Source organism: Ornithorhynchus anatinus, chromosome 10 (genome assembly GCF_004115215.2).
Source record: "Ornithorhynchus anatinus isolate Pmale09 chromosome 10, mOrnAna1.pri.v4, whole genome shotgun sequence".
In the NCBI taxonomy this organism is placed as follows: domain Eukaryota; kingdom Metazoa; phylum Chordata; class Mammalia; order Monotremata; family Ornithorhynchidae; genus Ornithorhynchus; species Ornithorhynchus anatinus.
Window position 1 is genome coordinate 20865662 of NC_041737.1, and position 18224 is coordinate 20883885.

General features: G+C 37.2%; 1 protein-coding gene across 1 annotated transcript in view; it reads right to left on the reverse strand.

The window, feature by feature from the left end:
- The window catches only part of GPC6 (glypican 6), a 719587-nt gene that overhangs the window by 233110 nt on the left and 468253 nt on the right, over nt 1–18224 (reverse strand). The gene's annotated exons all lie outside the window — the stretch shown is intronic.

The window sequence follows — 18224 nt, forward strand, 5'->3', positions numbered from 1 at the left end:
TCCACTTTGCATTATATTCAATCATTTATATAGTGCTCTATATGTTTAAAAGTTTTGTAAGCTGACGCTTAAGGTGATTTATGAGTGACTCATTCATGTTGACTATGATACTTTCTGACACATTTAGAGAAGACACACAGTCCATCAAGGTTGAAGTTTAAAGGGTGAAGTGCCCTGCTTCTGCTATACATGAGCTATAAATACTGGTAAGTTAAGATGTGTTGTGAAATTCCTGGGTAACTTAATGGCTTAGTAGCTGACATGTTAACCAGCTAATTTGTGGGCAATTTGTGCCAGGAAATGTAGGCTTACAAAGCATTGTCTTTAGCTAAGGCACATGGGGATTTTCAGCATGGTGAGATTGTATCAGTTGAACACGCATTAAGGTTTGACGGGATTCTGCCAGGTTAATAGATTTATACTCTTACTCCTGTCTCCACTCACTGCCATCTTGCCTCTTCTCAGTACAGGAAAAAATGGGCTACTTATATTTAGTTAATTTCTTCTGAGCTAAGGTCCTGATTCCACCTCTAGACTGTAAGCACATTGTGAATAGGAAATTTGTTATATTGCACTCTCCCAAGTACTTAGTACAGTGCTTTGCACACAGAAAGTGTTCAATAAATACAACTGAATAAATGAATGAATCCAAAATCCTTTGCAATCAATTTGGGTCCTTTTTTTTCATAGATATTTGAATAGGGAATATGGATGGAAAAGCTTGTCCTGAAGGATGGAGTTAGTGGATGGAAATCCTGAAATCTTCACTATCAAACTTCCAGATTTGACATCAGGATTACTTGGGCAGGATCCCAGGCAGGACTATTGGAAGGGCATGACTACTGAAAAGAACATAGGACTGGGAGTCAACAGACTTTACATCTATTCCCAGCTCCACCACTTACCTGTTGTGTGACATCATCATCATCATCATAACAACAATGGTATTTGTTAAGCATTTACAATATTTCAACTACTTTACTAAGTGCTGGGATAGGTGCAAGATAATCAGGTCCTATTTTGGGCTTACATTTTAAGTAGGAGAGAGAACAGGTATTGAACCTCTATTATGCCAAAGTGGGGACTAGGGCAAGAGAAGTTAAGTGATTTGTCCAAGGTCACACAGCTGGTAAGTGGCAGAGCCAAAATTAGAGCCCAGGTCCTATAGCTTTGACATCCATTCTCTTTACATGAAGCCATACTGCTTTTCATGATTTTTGACTTTTGGGACCCAGATTTAACTTGTCTGTGCCTCAGGTTCTAGATCTGTAAAATGGGAATGATTTACCTATTCTCCCTCTCATTTTAGACCACACTCTCCTTGTGGGACAGGACCTCTGGATGATCTGATTATATTATATATACTCCATTACTTAGCACAATGCTTGGCACATGATAAGAGCTTAAAATCACTAATGAACAATAAAAAAGACTATTGGGCCAGGAAATGTGCGGTTTCAAAGCACTAAGTTTAGCTAAGGCAGATGGGGATTTTCAGCATGGTGAGATTGTATCCTCTGAAAATGTACTTTGGCTGTTAGGGATTCAGAGATTGTGTGTTCAAAGTAAGATTTCTTTGATGCAAATTTGAGCCACAAATATATTTTCCAGTAGATAAATCCTTCTTAGTAAAATATGCTTGATCTCTTCCAGATATCCAACTTTCATCAAGTCAATTTGAAAAGATTGTTCTACAAGAAGATCAGCATGGAAGTTAAAGGTAATCAGAAGTAAATGAAAGGTAAAGGAGAAATCTGATCAGATGAGTCACTGAAATCAGAGTAGGGGGCAGGCACAAAGGGACAAGGCAGACAAGGGAGATGCAGAGAAGACTAAGGGCCAAGTGGATCCTGTGCTGAGTGAATGTTAAATGTGTTGGGGAAAAGTAATCCTTTGGGAGAAATTGGATTGAATTAGGCTGCAGCCTAATAAAACATCAATTTTTACACTCAGATTTCTATTCACGTATATCACTGCGTTGATACAAAAATAAATCTAAAGAAAGCAATTCTTCTAATGAATGGATGTGGCCCAGCCCCAGAGGCTTGGCTGATTTGTGATAGGAATAATTATTTCAGGCATAATAAAAAATCAGTCTTCTTTATTAAACTCAAGCCTCGTCAAATCCTGAGTTATTCGGGATAACTTTAGGAGATGCACATGCTAGAGAATTCTGGCAACCACCAGAATCACTTATTATCAATGGTATTTCAGGCAAATTAATGGTATTTACTAAGTACTATCTAAGTGCAGAGCCCTGTACTAAGTGCTTGGGAGTGTACAGTACAAGAGAATTAGCAGGCATATTACCTGTCCATAACCAATTTAGGATTGTAAACCAGTAAATATTATGCAATTACTGTGTGCAGAGCACTGTAGTGAGTGCTAGGGAGTTGGTAGGTACTATCCCTGTTCTTAAGGAACTTACAGTCTAGGGAGGTGTCCTTATTTTAAGTGACATTTATCAGTTGGGATGATCCAAATTTTATTTCATTAAATAAATGCCTTGGCATGCTGTGATGGTATTAACGTGATGCACAGAGTCCAACTCAATAGGAAAAACATGGTGGACTGTGTCCAACACCATTAACTTGTATCTAACTTAGTACCATAAGTATAGTATAGTAAGCACTTAACAAATACCATAACAAACCAGATAAACTTTTAATTGGTTTACCTTATTTTGATAGTATTTTTGGATTGGTTAAACTAGATTTGTGATCAGTGATTGGATATTTCATTTGCTGTGACTAGAAGGTTAGCTTTTAATCGTCAAATGTTTAAATCAGTTCATAAAATTGGAAAAATGAAACTGAGTTCAATTAAAATGAAATTTCATTGGGATGAAAATATTTACAAGTGCTAGCCAATAACCCATGTGTTTTGAGCAAAGTTTGAAATAATGGAATTAGGCAGAACAAACTTAACCAGAAACTTCCTTGAGGTTAGGCAGAGTGAAAATTTACAAATGAGTTACTGTGGCACTATATGTTTGAGTTATGACTGCCTCCCCTGACTAGCCCCACAGTCCCTCTCTTCTGGAATGATTTTTCTCTCCATATTACTCATTGCATGTTTTCTCTCTAGCTCCCTTTCTCTCCTTTTTTTCTCTCTTCCCTCCCTCTTTCTTCTCCCTCTATCCCCCTCCCACTCTATTTTAGACTAAATATTTTTCATTTAACAATAGTAAGCAAAAAACCAACCTTGCTAATTCAGTAATTTGGTAATATAAAGTAATTTAATTCACAAATAATTGAGTTGCTTTATTAACTGAATGCTCTCCAGTTGACTCTGGTGTTTGTGTAAGTGTGTGTGGGTGTGTATGTATGTGTATGCATGTGTTAGTATTTGTCTTTGAGGTTCAAAGAATGTTTATAACAGTCTATTTTCCTTAACATTTAAGGATAGTCTTGCAATGTTATTTGCTCGTTAGATTTTTTCTCTATCAGCAAGTAAGAAAGGATGGCCTATCTGTATGTAGGAGTGCCTTCCTTAGAGATAGAGAGGTTTAGCTACACAAGTTTTTCACTTATCAGAAGTTACTTTTTACTTGATAATAAAAAGAATAATAATGATGGTATTTGTTAAGCGCTTACTATGCACTGTTCTAAGCGCTGGGGTAGATACAAGGTAATCAGGTTGTCCCACTTGGGGCTCACAGTCTTAATCCCCACTTTACAGATGGGGTAACTGAAGCACAGAGAAGTTAAGTGACTTGCCCAAAGTCACAGAGCTGACAAGTGGCAGAGCCAGGATTAGAATCCACAACCTCTGACTCCCAAGCTCGTGCTCTTTCTACTAAGCCACGCTGCTTGATGGCTTAAATATCCATTTAGTGTTACATACAATATTCAGATTTAGATATCCTATCATCTTGAAGTGCCATGGCATGTTTCTAGTTCTTTTTACACACTGTTTGCAACTTCCCTTATGAAGTCAGAAGTTGAGTCCCTGATGAAGTTCCATTGTGTGTGTATACATTTCTGCCTCAGAAAACAGTGTAAAGATTAGAATTGCCTCAAGGCCAACCTGAACTGGATATAGCTGAATATCATGTCTCCCTTACCCATTCCATTAATTTATAGCTTCAGCTTTGTTACAACTGAAAGTTGTTAAAATTTTAATCTGATCCTGATAGTGAAAAGAAGGGGTCTCCTGGAGGAAAATATGATTGCATTAGCATTAAAGATGCAGAGAACCATTATTGTACATTATCTTTAATGGAACTGTCTACCTGTTTGCAAATATGAAAAGGGCTTTAAACATCATCTAAAAGAATGCCTAGCAGCGCCTGCTTTAATACTATCAATATAGCCTACCTCTGAGCAGCCTGGGTGTAAAATGTTTAAATGTCACAGCTGGCATTATCTCTGTATTCACTGAACTAAACTAAAGTGCCAGGGATTTTTCTGGTTTATTTCTAATCCTTTTTGTCTGGATCAATTTTAGTCCATGCTACTTCGTGATCCGATTGTTTATTTTACTGCCAGTTCTTGACTCACTTCACTCTCTGCTATTTTGTCTTCCTCACATCCTCTTTTTTGATCCTAATAAGAAACCTTGAAATGCCAGCACTAATACACCCAAACTTCACATTTAGTTTAGCTCTCTTGGAGAGAGGTGGTGCAAAGCTTCATCATCATCAATCACAGTTTTATCTTTGGGCAAGCCTTATGAAAGAAGGTGCTTATTTTATGAATGCTCAATAGATTCCTTTTTCAGAAAATTTAAAAATTTTAATTTTAGTATTTGCAATAATTGTTTTACAAAATAGTCCAGAATTCTGATTAGCCTGAAAAATTGATGCTCCCTTGAGGTTTGATTAAATCCTCAACTCCAAGACCTGACTGAAGCCCAGCTCTCAGGCACTCAAGGAGACTGGAATCTGTCTTTTTTTTAATTGGGTTGTGTTAAGTGCTTACTCTGTGCAAGACACAGTTCTAAGTGCAGGGGTAGATACAAGATAATCAGATTGGTCACCTGGGTAAGCGCCTGGGTAGATATGATACAAACACACACAGTCCCAATCCTTGAGAGGGCTCACCTTCTGAGAAAGAGTATTTAATCCCTGTTTCACAGATGAGGAAACGGAGGCAGATAGAAGATAAGTGACAGAAGCTAGTGGCAGAGCCTAGATAAGAACTCTAGCGGCCCGATTCCTGGGCCCAGGTCCTGAGGGGTTGAGGGATTGAAGTTTCACTCTAACTCTATATTCCTGATTTTCCTATAGCATGAAGGTTTTCAAGACCATGCTCCTATGGAATAGCAGAAATGACTGAATATAGCAGCTTACCTCAGACACAAAATGCACATCTTCACCACTAGTTACTAAGAAAAGAAAGTTGTAAAAACTCTAATGTGTATTAAAATTAAGATAATCCTCCTATCCTTTGTATCATTTGATTCAAAACATTTCTTTGTCAGTCCCTTAACCCATTTCCTCTACTTAAACTGCTATTTATTTAAAAGGTATAGACCTTTCTATTCTTGATGTTTCTGTCTATTCTAACAGTGCAGCTCAAGAACTTATTATGGTTCACTGAGTTTGGCCATAACACTTATTTTCAAGGTGAATTTTGGCATGGTTAGTGAATTAGGGAACATCTATGTGACAATGTGATCCTGTTTATATACAGGGTACGATGAGGTCAGAAGTAACGGCTTATGTATGTGGACATGTGCATGGTGTCAGAATGCTTGAATACCACAGCATTACAAGAGCATAGGCCTGGGAGTCAGAAAATCAGTGTTATAATCCTGGCTCTGCCACATACCGGCTGTGTACAGTACTTGACACAGAGTAGCACTTAAATACCACAAATATGATCATAATTTTGTAATAATTCACTTCATGCAAAATATCCAGTGGATGCATTGTAATGTATGTTGACAAGGAAAGCAGAAAAGTGCTAATATAGTAGTTCTATATTCATTCATTCAATAGTATTTATTGAGCGCTTACTATGTGCAGAGTACTGTACTAAGCACTTGGAATGTACAATTCAGCAACAGAGAGAGACAATCCCTGCCGAAAGAAGGGCTCACAGCCTAAACGACGGATTCACAGTCTAAATGACTTCTGAGTGGAAAAGACAGTTCTATATAAATTAGTGCCTGTATTTCTGATTAAAGTAGGTGACAAGTGGAATGATGTAATCACTGTCACTTTCAGGCTTCTAAATTAAAAGCTGAATAGCTAACATGAGAAACTAAAAATCAAGATCTCAAGGGATATTATTTCCCAGGAAGCACTGTATTTTCTTAGGTTGTGAAAACATTACTGAGCATCACATGTCTATGGCTCGCCTTCAATTTCACAAGAAAATGAAGTGTACAGGAAAGATGTAAGATATTCAGGAAAATGGCAACCTAGAAATTACTTTTTGGTAGAGGCATCAACTCCTGAATATAAACGCCCTCTAAATTACCGTTCATGTGAAGAGGAGAAAGCAACAATTATTACTCAGCTATGATGATAAATTTAGTTTTCCTTTAGAGATTAACTCTTTACATTATTCCGTGATAAACATCCAATGTAATATATCACTATAATCCCAAGTATATTAAGGAGTAAAATATCTTGCATTTATGAATAATGTGATACATTGGTAAAATGAAAAGTCCTGATTATGAAAATAAAACATGTGAAAAATCAAGCAAGACTCAGAGAGGCAATATGAAGTCAATAGATTCAAGGGATGAAATTCTACTGGACAGCTACAATACAGGGCAGTTACCAGATTTATGTATTTATGGAACTAGCTTGTATATTATTATTGGGCATAAAAAGTTGTTTTAATTTCTGAAAGTAATCAGCATTTCAAATTAGCTAATTCTAGCTTGTTGCATTTACTAAACTTTTTTGTAGATATTTTTGTGGAAATATTTTTTGTTGATGATTTTCACAGCTGTTGTATTTGTTGAACTATAGCATCTTCTGCAACTGATATTGATTGCGTAATTTACATTTTCCAAGTACTAATGGAACATGGCATCTTTTGCTGATGCATATTCTCTTAAGTAGTTTTTTTCTTGGGTTCCAGCAAAAAGTATATTTTTGTATGCTAGATGTCTACTGCTCTTTACTGGGCAAGGAAAAAACAGAGTTAAATTGAGAATTTCAAATTCTAATTTCATTAAATGGCTGATTTCTACATGAAATCTAAACATCATTCCAAATTTCCTTCAGAAATCTTGCATTTTTGATTATCCAAGTAATTCAATATCATATTTATTTTGAGGGAGGTAATTTAGGTTTACTGTTTTCTTCCTCAAATAATTGAAATAAGGAATCTTTTATTTAAAAATTACAGGAAAATCTGATAACTAAGCTTTTTTTATAGTGCACTTTCAAAGATGTTTACATATTTCCTATTCTAAAAAAAATCCCTTGATCCCATGGCTCCCTTCAGTTATTTCCCCATCTCCCTTCTACCATTCCTCTTCCTGATAGAGTGGTTTATTCTACTTCCATGTCTCTACTTCCTCTCCCCCAATAATCTCCTTGATCCCATCCAATATGGCTTCTGTCCACTTCACTCCATGGGAACAGCCTTCTTTAAAGAAACCACTGACTTTCTTTTCACCAGATATGACAGCCTCTACTGTATCTTAACCCTCCTAGGTATCTCAGCTGCCTTCATTAACTGTAGACCATCCACTTCTCCCTGAATCTTTATCAAGCTTTGGCTTCACTGACACTGTCATCTCTGGGTTCTTCTCCCATTTTTCTGACCTCTCCTTTCATCACTCAGTGCTCAATAAGTACCATGGATTGATTGATTGATCCAAGTCTTAAAGGATGAAGCCCCGGGCAGTTGAAAATGTATCGGACTGTGTTAGTGTGGTTAATAAAGCCAATGTGTGACTAGATGCTAATGAAGATTACATTATGTTGTACTTTGCATTTGCTGCCCTTTGAGCCTAACAACATTTTCCTTTGTCTTCAGAGACAGTATTGAAGCTTTACAAACACCCATATGTGAAACAAAAAACTGCTTCTCCCCAAACCTCCCAATTTCCTGACATCCGAGGATTCTTGCATTTTCCCTAACGTTTTCCCAATTCATTGAATGGCAAGTATATAGTTACTTTGCACAATTCTATATGATGTCTTGGTGTTTGGGATAAGACCTATAATACTGGGAAGAGTCGATAATTTCACAAGAACATAGTATCATTGAGGATGATGTAAAGGGAAACGGAAAAGGCATTTGCTATCAATGAATAGGTGAAATCAGATTGCTTAACAAATAAGGAAGCTTACAGATGTGGAAATCAAGGTCAGATGTACAATACCTTTCAAGCTAACACACAAAATGTAAGAAATAAATCGGCTGAGGTGAAAATTCTTGGCAAAGAGTGAGAATCGATTTGATTGGCCATTGCTGAAAACTGGTGAAGGAAAAAAACCCCAAAGGGAATTAGTGTTGAAAGCAGTGTGGCCTAGTGGAAAGAGCATGGGCCTGGGAGTCAGAAGACCTAGGTTCTAATTCCAGCTCTGCCAATTGTTTGTTGTGTGAACTTGGGTAAGTCATTTAACTTTTCTGTGCCTCAGTTTCCTCAAGTGTAAAATGGGGATTAAATCCTACTCCCTCCTATTTAGACTGTGAGACTCATGTAGTACAGGGACTGTGTGCAACCTGATAAACTTATACCTACTCCAGTGCTCAGAACAGTGCTTGACGCATAGACAGCACTTAATAAATACCATAAAAAAGTGTTTCAGCCTGTAAAAGTCTTTTGGAAAGCTAGAGGAGAACAAATAGGAAGAGAACTGGCATTGATGAGAAGGGACATCATAAAAACTAATAACGCAAGATTCATACCAGATCACCTGAGCAGCATGAGAAAAATGAGTAAGGAACTCCAGGTACAACTGGGGAAAAAATGTGGAATTCCTCATAGAAATTGGCTCAGTAAATGATTAGGATGAAAAGTGGAGGAAAGTTTTTGGTGGAGGTAAAGCATTTGCATGAGATACACATGTTTTTTTCAAACAAATAATACTAGAACCCAGAAACAATTAATTCTAGAATATGAAAATTGTGCCCTATTATAGAATATTAAAAGTGTGGTTAGAGCACTAGACTAGAGTTTTAATCCCAGCTCCACCACAAGTCTGCTGTGTGATCTTGGGCAAGTTATTTAACTTCTTTGTGCCTCAGTAACCTCATCTGTAAAATGGGGATTAAGAGTGTGAGGCCTATGTGGGAGAGGGACTGTGTCCAACCTGATTAACTTGTATCTATCCTAGTGTTTAGTAGAGTGCCTGGCATATGGTAAGTGCTTAACAAACATCATAAAAAAACAAACTTCAAGTACTGATCAGAACCTGGGGCAGAAAGCATCTATGATAGCATTATACTGCACTAGCAATAACAATTTTATTTATCATTCTTGCTGGCAAGGGAAGGCCAAAAAATAACACAAGAACATTGCATTTTAGGAAATCTAAAAAAAAATGTTGAAAGAACTGGTTAAAAAACAAGTAAACAACAAGAAAACTGGAGATGTGTTAAAAATGTCATATTAGAAGGGCATAAAATAAACATAAAAAGTTCACAAAAACAGATATCCTGCCTGACTGAGGTCATCAGAGGAAAAAAAACATTCTTTTATTGATAATAATAATAATAATAAGGTATTTGTTAAGTGCTTATCCTGTGCCAGGTACTAAGCATTGGGGTGGATACAAGCAAATCGGGTTGGACACAGTTCCTGTCCCATGTGAGGCTCACAGTCTCAATTCCCATTTTACAGATGAGGTAATTGAGGCACAGAGAAGTTAAAAGACTTGCCCAAGGTCACACAGCAGACAAGTGGCAGAGCCAGGATTAGAACCTTTGACCTCCTGACACCCAGGCCTATGCACTATTCATTACACCATGCTGCTTTTCATGCTGATTTAAAAAATAGTAACCTCACCAGAAACATATAGGTAATGAAACATTCACCTAAAATAATTTTGAGGAACATAATAAATAGAAAGTTCTTCAATAACATCAAATACTAGGAAGTTGGTAAAAGAAATTGGGACCACATTTAAAAGGAGGATCCAAAAGGATTTAGCAGGAAGGTTAAATTAATGATTTAGTTTGACCTTACATGAAATAATTTATTTTTCAGCTTACTCATCTGAAAATATGAATATGTTTTAGACCCCACTGATAAATTTGTTTTAATGAAATCAAAGATAACATAGATTCTCCAAGGAGAGATCACATGTCAATAATCTACTGGAATGCTTTGAATGGATCAATTAGCTTGGGAGCAAAGGTGAACTTGATAAATTCTTAGTTAAGTGCTTAGTAGTACAGTGATCTGCACACAATAAACACTCAATAAATATGACTGATTGATTGATTAAGTAATCAATCAGGAATGAGGTCTTGGAGTCATCACTGACCATCAGCCCTTGAAATCATAGCTCCAGCTGGTGGAGGGATCACATGTCCAATAAAACCCTCGGTGTCCTCAGTAGAGAAAATGAAGTCAATACAAAAAAGTACTACGGAAAAGCAATAGAGCACAACTTCATGCATCTCTGCTAGCCATCTAAGGAAAAACATAACAGAATTGAACAACAAAATGAATGAGTTTGATGGAAAAAACCTTGAGCTGGGAGTTAGGGGACCGGAGTTCTAATCCCAACTCAGCCACTCACTTCTTTTGTGACTTTCAGCAAGCACTTTTTTTTAATGGTATTTGCTAAGCACTTGCTATGTGCCAGGCACTGTATTAAGTTCTGGAGTAGACAAGTCAATCAGGTTGGACATGGTACCCATCCCACATAGGGCTCACAGTTTTTAATACCAATTTTACAGATGAGGTAGATGAGACACAGACGTTAAGTGACTTGCCCAAGGTTACACAGCAGACAAGTGGTAGAGCCAGGATTAGAATGCAGGTCCTCTGACTCCCAGGCCCAAGCTCTTTCCACTAGGCCATGTTGCTTCTCTCATTTAATTTCTCTCAGTTTCTTTATCTGTAAAATGGGGACTCAGTATCTATTCTACTTAGATCATGAGCCCTGTTTGGGAAAGGGACTATGTCTCAACTGATTTTTAGTATTTACCCAGCTCTTAGTTCAGTGTGTGGCATATAGTAAGCACTAAAAAATACTATTGCTTTAGGATTAGTAGTAGTATAAGACTGAAAATCTAATTTGCAAAGACAACAGGGTCAAGAATGAAGTTTACAAAATCTTGCAGCATAGAGGTAGGGTTAAATTATATTCGCCAAATCTTACAGAAAAAATAAGGAAAACCTGTAAAAGTTTGAACTGAAACTTACTTCTTTCTCTATAATGTTTATAGGAGTTGGATTGGCTTACAATTTGCAATTCATTAATTTAACATATAATTCTCTATTGCTAAGGAGTTTCTTGTCTAATGATTCAACTCAATGATGCTTCATTATATTACATTTTAAAACAAGAACAAGGAAACAATTTGGGGTAATTTGTCAGTTGTGTAAACTGAATATGTCAATAGGTTCAAACAGGGTTTGCATAAATTCATGGATCAAATGGTCATTACGGTTTTTCTGAAAAGATGTCAGGGAGAGTAGAGAATAATATTTGGGATCTAGAATGGTACTTCCCTAATTATTGGAATAAATGTCAGTAATGGTAAAAAACAGTTTTTTGGTACCATTACTGACAGATATTTCATTGGGTTAAGTCACTGATTTATTTTTTCATGTCCTTTTATAACATACCAATATCAATTTTTAACATGTGCTTAGTTCAGTGCTCTGCACAGAACAACTGCTAAATAAATACTTTTGGCTGCTTGAAATTTTTATGTAATTTCCAGCAAACAGACCTTAAAGTCTAATAACCTACTAAAATATATTTCTATCACCCTCCTCTGTTACCTGAATCAACTTGCACACTAGGCTAGGAGTTGGAATTTATCATCAAAGATGTACATTAAACAAATGTTCCCAGAATGTGGCACATTCAATTTGTCATTACTTATTACTTGTATTTTAACTGTGGTGAGGTAATGCTTTTATGTTAAAATGAAATTACTACTGAGAGTCACGGGATGAAACTCTTTATAATTTGAATTTTAAAGCTTTATTATAAATTGCTAGAGGTGAACTGCACAATAATGTCATAAAAATTAAATAGAAAACGTTGAAAGAGCAGTATTCCAAAAATATATGCACTTATCTCAGATCATAAATGCCATCAAAGATCATTTTAAACATATGGTAAATTTTCCCGTAAGTACTTAATATTTTAGGAATGATAATTGTGCTTTAAATCTTTCTTTAGTCCCATAATACTTCTGCCTTGAATATTTGTGTAGGTAGAACCAATACTTCTTTTCCATAATATTTATGGGAGTTGGATTGGCTTACAATTTGCAATTCATTAATTTAACATATAATTCTCTATAGCTAAGGAGTTTCTTGTCTAGTTATTCACCTCAGAGATGCTTCATTATATTAAACTAGGAGGTACAAAAATAAACAAATTATTTCAGAAACACTTGACAGTCCATATGTTAAGGAAACAATCTGTGAAGATGTTATAATACCCATTCATATGAGATACTGGTTAGAATTTACTACTCGTTGACAGTGTAAATGCAAACACATTAAAACTTTTCCGTACTCCCACTGCTTTTTATCACAAGGAATTGTGGGGAATTTCAAGGTCTAATGCTCTGTGGATGAAATGTTGGATAGGTTTATCAGATCATTCTTCAGATTTATAAAGACCTGGAATAGTAGGGATGTCTCATATTGGAAGCAAGTCAGTTTCTTCCAGTTTAACCAAATGTTTCTAGGAGCTGAAGTTCTATCTTGCAAGCCCAATGGCTTCTATTAGGGTTCCTGGGGATATTAAGGCATTCAAACATTTCATTGGTTGCATTTGAATTGGTCTAGGCATCAAGATCCAATTCGTGGCCTGGTATGATTCAGGTATAGTAGTGGTAACAGAAACAATATTTCTTGAGTGTCCACATGGGAAAATACAACAGAAGCAAAAGACACATATCCTCCTGACGAGGAGCTAACATTAATGAACTGTGCTGTTGGGCTGTCTGATTTATTGCCAGCCTTTGAAAGGAGAAGAGCTGGGGTAGTGAAGAAAACAGGGTTAAACTGGAAAAAAAAATCAGACACTGGCAGAAAAATGGTCAGAGGTATTTCCTGTTGATCATTAAACCACAGATAAATTTCCCAGTGGAAAAGGCCCATCAGACAAGCTTTCATGTTGAACTGGCCACTCAGAGACTGAGCAGCTTGGAAGACTCAGAATAATGAAAGCTGTGTTCTAATCTTGGATGTTATCACCTGGCTTCTTTATATAAAACAATTCCAGCAACTCAGTTAATTCATCAGAAAAACAGAGTTAGTAGCAGTTCTCCTCACCATTCTACTTCAGTATGGTGTAGATGTATTTTCAAATACCTTCTCTAGCTATCTTACCCTAAGGACAGACCAGTCTTATGCTGAATTGAGAAGACCTTTAATTAAGACCAAAGATGACAAAGACAAAGATGAAAGCAGTTTTGAGAATAAGGAACAAGATGCCAATTTGCTGGGACTTGCTTTCTGCAATTAAAATACAGAAATTGGGGACTGACAAGAAGTTAGGAAAAACCTTTTTCATTTGCTTCTCCCATGCTGATTATATTTCTTCACTCATATCTATTATCAAACACCAAATCACATCATATACACAATTCTAGTAGTAATAATGTTGGTATTTGCTATGTGCAGAGCACTGTTCTAAGCGCTGGGGTAGACAGAGGGGAATCAGGTTGTCCCTCGTGGGGCTCACAGTCTTAATCCCCATTATACAGATGAGGGAACTGAGGCACGGAGAAGTTAAGTGACTTGCCCACAGTCACACAGCTGACAAGTGGCAGATCCAGGATTCGAACCCATGACCTCTGACTCCAAAGCCCGTGCTCTTTTCAGCAGCGTGGCTCAGTGGAAAGAGCATGGGCTTTGGAATCAGGGCCTGATTCCCCTATGTCTACCCCAGTGCTTAGAACAGTGCTCGGCACATAGTAAGCGCTTAACAAATACCAACATTATTATTATTATTATTATTTTCACTGAGCCATGCTGCTTCTCCAACTCCAATGGTACTACAACCATTGCTTCCAAGTAATTTTTAAAACTTTTAATCATGAAATTATCTATTATCCCTTCTATGGTACCAATGGAATAACTAAAGAATGAATAAACCTATAGTGACAGTTTGGGGCTAAAACAAATACCACTTTTTAGACCAAACAATGATGCTCAGCATATTTACAAACTTTTGAAGTTCCAATCTATCTGAGGCAACCGAATTTGCATTCTAGTTATTGTAAAATTGCAAATGTTTCACATGCAGTTCATTGCCCAGACTAATGCACATTTTACATTCATTTAAAATATACAATATTTCAGCAGCATAAATGTTAGTTGTTTGTCAAAAGTCTTGAGACTATATCATGAATTTAAAAGTCTTTAAAGCCATTTTATTGTTCCTCCTGAGAAGAGGCAGAGGTGAACGATCAGACAAGCAAAGGGAAGACATTAGAATGAGAGGAAAGAAACACAGTTTCTTCCCTTTATCTTTCTCCAATTTCCTCATACCACTTTCTCTCAATATCCTTCCTGTTTCCTTTCCCAAATTCTCTTAGATCAACTCTCTCTGAATGCCTACTACACAGTGGATCCATGTCTCCATTCCCTCCCTGCTCTGCTCCAACCCTTAAATGAATAGAATATTAATTTAAAAAGCTATAGAAAATGCTTTAAATACTTTGTATCCAAATTAAAATTCCATACCTTAGCCTAATGAACAGCAGCAGGACACCAAAACTATTTTTATGGAGACCTGAAATTAGGAAACTGATAAGATATAGGGCTGATGCAACAGTGTCAGACAATGGTGTGTCCCAGCCAAAAACTGAGTGTCTTTGTGAAGGATAGACCAACATTCTTCTATGTACTGTGTGCTTATATCTCCCCTACTAATGTTTAGAAAGTCAGAAAAGTCTTGCTGTTACAGCACGCTCTTTTAAAAAACTCAAAACCCTTTCTTATTCAGCATTCACTTGAACACTGGCAACACATTATGGAGGTGAAAACCTGGGGTCGAGTTTAATTAACTTCTTCAGGTTAGCGGTGGGTATTTGGACCAAGTGTTATGGCACGGAGCCATAACACTTGAGAAAAGCAGCATGGCCAAATGGAAAGGGCAGGGGGGCCTAGGAATCAGAGGACCTGGGTTTTAACCCTAGCTCCGCCACTTGTCTGCTGTGTGACCTTGGACAAGTCACTTAATTTTGATGTGCCTCAATTAAGACTGTGAGCCCTAAGTAGGACAGGGAATGTGTACCACACAATTATCTCATATCTATCCCAGCACTTGTAGTACAGTGCCCGTCACAATCAAAGCATTTAGCAAATACCATAAAAATAAAAAAGAAAACAAAACAAAAAAAAAACCCAGCTCCCAAACCTGGCTCCATGCTGACAACATGGAACAGGGGCCCTGAAGTCAAAGCTATCTTGTCAGGCTGCAGTATTTCAGTGCTTCAAACTCTCCACAATGGCTTTTGCTTTCCAAGGGTCATGGTCCAGGTTTGGACAAAAACAACATACGAAATATTCAGAAATTGATGTCCCCTGAGCAGAAAGGACAAGTCTTTGTTTTCTTGCCCCAAATTTATTTCACATTCTGGAAACAATCACATGTATTCAATAATGGACCCTACATCATGCTGCAAAAGGATCACTGAAATCTGGATTTTCTAAATCAACATTAACCTCAAAATAAATATGCTCTGCACTTACGTAGCGATTTTGTTAAGGAAACATCATTATAGGATTCACATGGGACGTTAGGAAGAGACAGTGGAGAAAGAAAACAACAAATTTGGAAGCCGTTTCATAACAAGAATAGTGATGGCAATGAAAGGAATGCAATATCCTTTCTTTCCCTGACCCCTAAAAAGAAGGATCAGATCCCTAGTCCCTATAGTTCCTACAACATTTGGAGCATTGGGATTTATGCTTGAGAAAAGGAAGAGACCCAGTAACCTCTTCAGTAGTGGAAGGCCAAATCCCCTACTTTCTCCCAGCATTTACAATGATGAGGGAAGGTTGGGGAGTATTAGGCTAAGAATGACCCTTCCTGGACAAATAAGTAGCCCAAAGTGATGAGAATGATCATGGGATCTCAATTGTAAATAATAGATTGGACTGAATCTGATAATGATGATCTTATATCTGTTTCAGCATTTAGGACAATGCTTCATACATAGGGAAATACAGCGTGGCCTAGTAGTAAGGCCACGGGCCTGGGAGTCAGAGAACTTGGGTTCTAATCCTGATTCTGCCAATTGTTAGCTGTGTGACATTGGGCAAATCACTTAACTTCTCTCTGCCTTGGTTTGCTCAACTGTAAAATGGGAATTCAATACCTGTTCTCCCTCCCACTTAAGTCCATCATCCCATGCAGTAAAGGGACTATGCCCGACTTAATTGATTTGTACCTATCCTAGTTGGACAGTGTTTGACATACAGTAAGTGCTTAACAAGTAAGATAAAACAAAGAAAGGAATAAACATAGTAAGCACTTAATAAATACTATATCATAATGAACTTCTTTACATCCACAGAGACCTCGGGATAGAGAACTTCCACAAAAGAACTGGTTTTAGTGCTAGTGGCTTATACTTCTTCACTTATACTCAGTTGTCCCTGACCATCATGTAAACCACAATAAGCAAGTATAACACAAGAGTAGGCAAGCATATCATGTTGCAGTGTTCCTGCAAATATGTTGGCAATAATGTTTTGTATAAAACCTAACTCTGGCTAAAGTTATAGCATAGTATTGATTCTGTGCTAGAGCACCATAGATGAGTGAGAGTTACTTAGGTAATCACTAGAAAGCTGAATAGTGTTCATTGCATACTGTAGTCAGCTTTTTTCAAGGATACCCTCTGAATCTGACCACCAAAGTGGTTCTTTGGACAGAAACCTTCCCCACTGATGAATGACATAGTCTCAGTAGGATTCCCCTACTTCTGTTTCCTTCTCCTATCGAGGTGAGATAATGAGTTGCACTATTAATATTCTTGTTGTATTTCATGTCATTCACTGTGTGATGGTTGTCCCTTCTCCACTAAATTGTGCACCTGAATCAATATCCAAGTATTAAACCCAGTGTTTAGTTCATTACATCTCATCACACTGAAAGATCCTATTACTAGTGGATGTAATACACTAGTGTACAAATCTTCCAATCTAACACTTATAAGGGAGTTTTAAATTTTAATGCCAATACTTTTTATAACACTTTCACATTACAATAACACTATGTCCTCCTTTCCTCGTGTTGAAAGGCACAGTTGAAAGCAATGTTTCTGCCAGCACGTGACAGAGGAAGTAAACAGGGATTTTTTTATGGTATTTAAGCATTTACTATGCATCAAACACTGTTCTAAGCTATCTGGGGTAGATACAAGTCAATTGGGTTGGACACATTTTCTGTCCCGCAAGGGGATGACAGTCTAAGTAGGAGGGAGAACAGGAAAGGTGAGGCACAGAGAAGCTAAATGACTTGCCCAAGGTCACAGAGCAAGCAATTGGCAGAGCCAGGATTAGAAACCAGGTTCCAGCCCATGCTCTTTCTATTGGGCCAGGGATAATAGTCTTGGAAGAAGTGAGGTTATTTACTTGGGTCTGAAGAGTCACAGGCAGGGTAAAGCAACATCTCCACATGAGTTGGATGGGAGAAGCCTTTTCATTTAGGACAATTTCAAATAACATTCTTATTGTAATAGAACCAATTAAGACCACTGAACAGAGAGTCCCTCGTTAGTAGTCTTCTTCTACTATCACTGTGCTGCTGCTCCTGCAGTTACAACTACTACTGATCTTCAATTAGCAAGCCCATATTCTTTCTAACACTACTACAGTTCTTATACTTGATGTGGGAGGTAGAGAAAGACCAAAGTATAACTAAGTAAAAGCTCTATGGCAGAACCAGAAGATCATTCGACATTTGAATTTTCTCTTTACTTGTCATTTAATAGAGCCTACTCTACTTTAACAAGGCACACTACTTACACTGCAACACTGAGGAGCATTGGTCTTTGATCCAGCTCTAAAGGAATGCAGAAATTTTTTGGAACTCCAAAGAATGTGTAGTGAACCTGAAAGAAATGTATTTCCTTTAAATCTTATTGGTT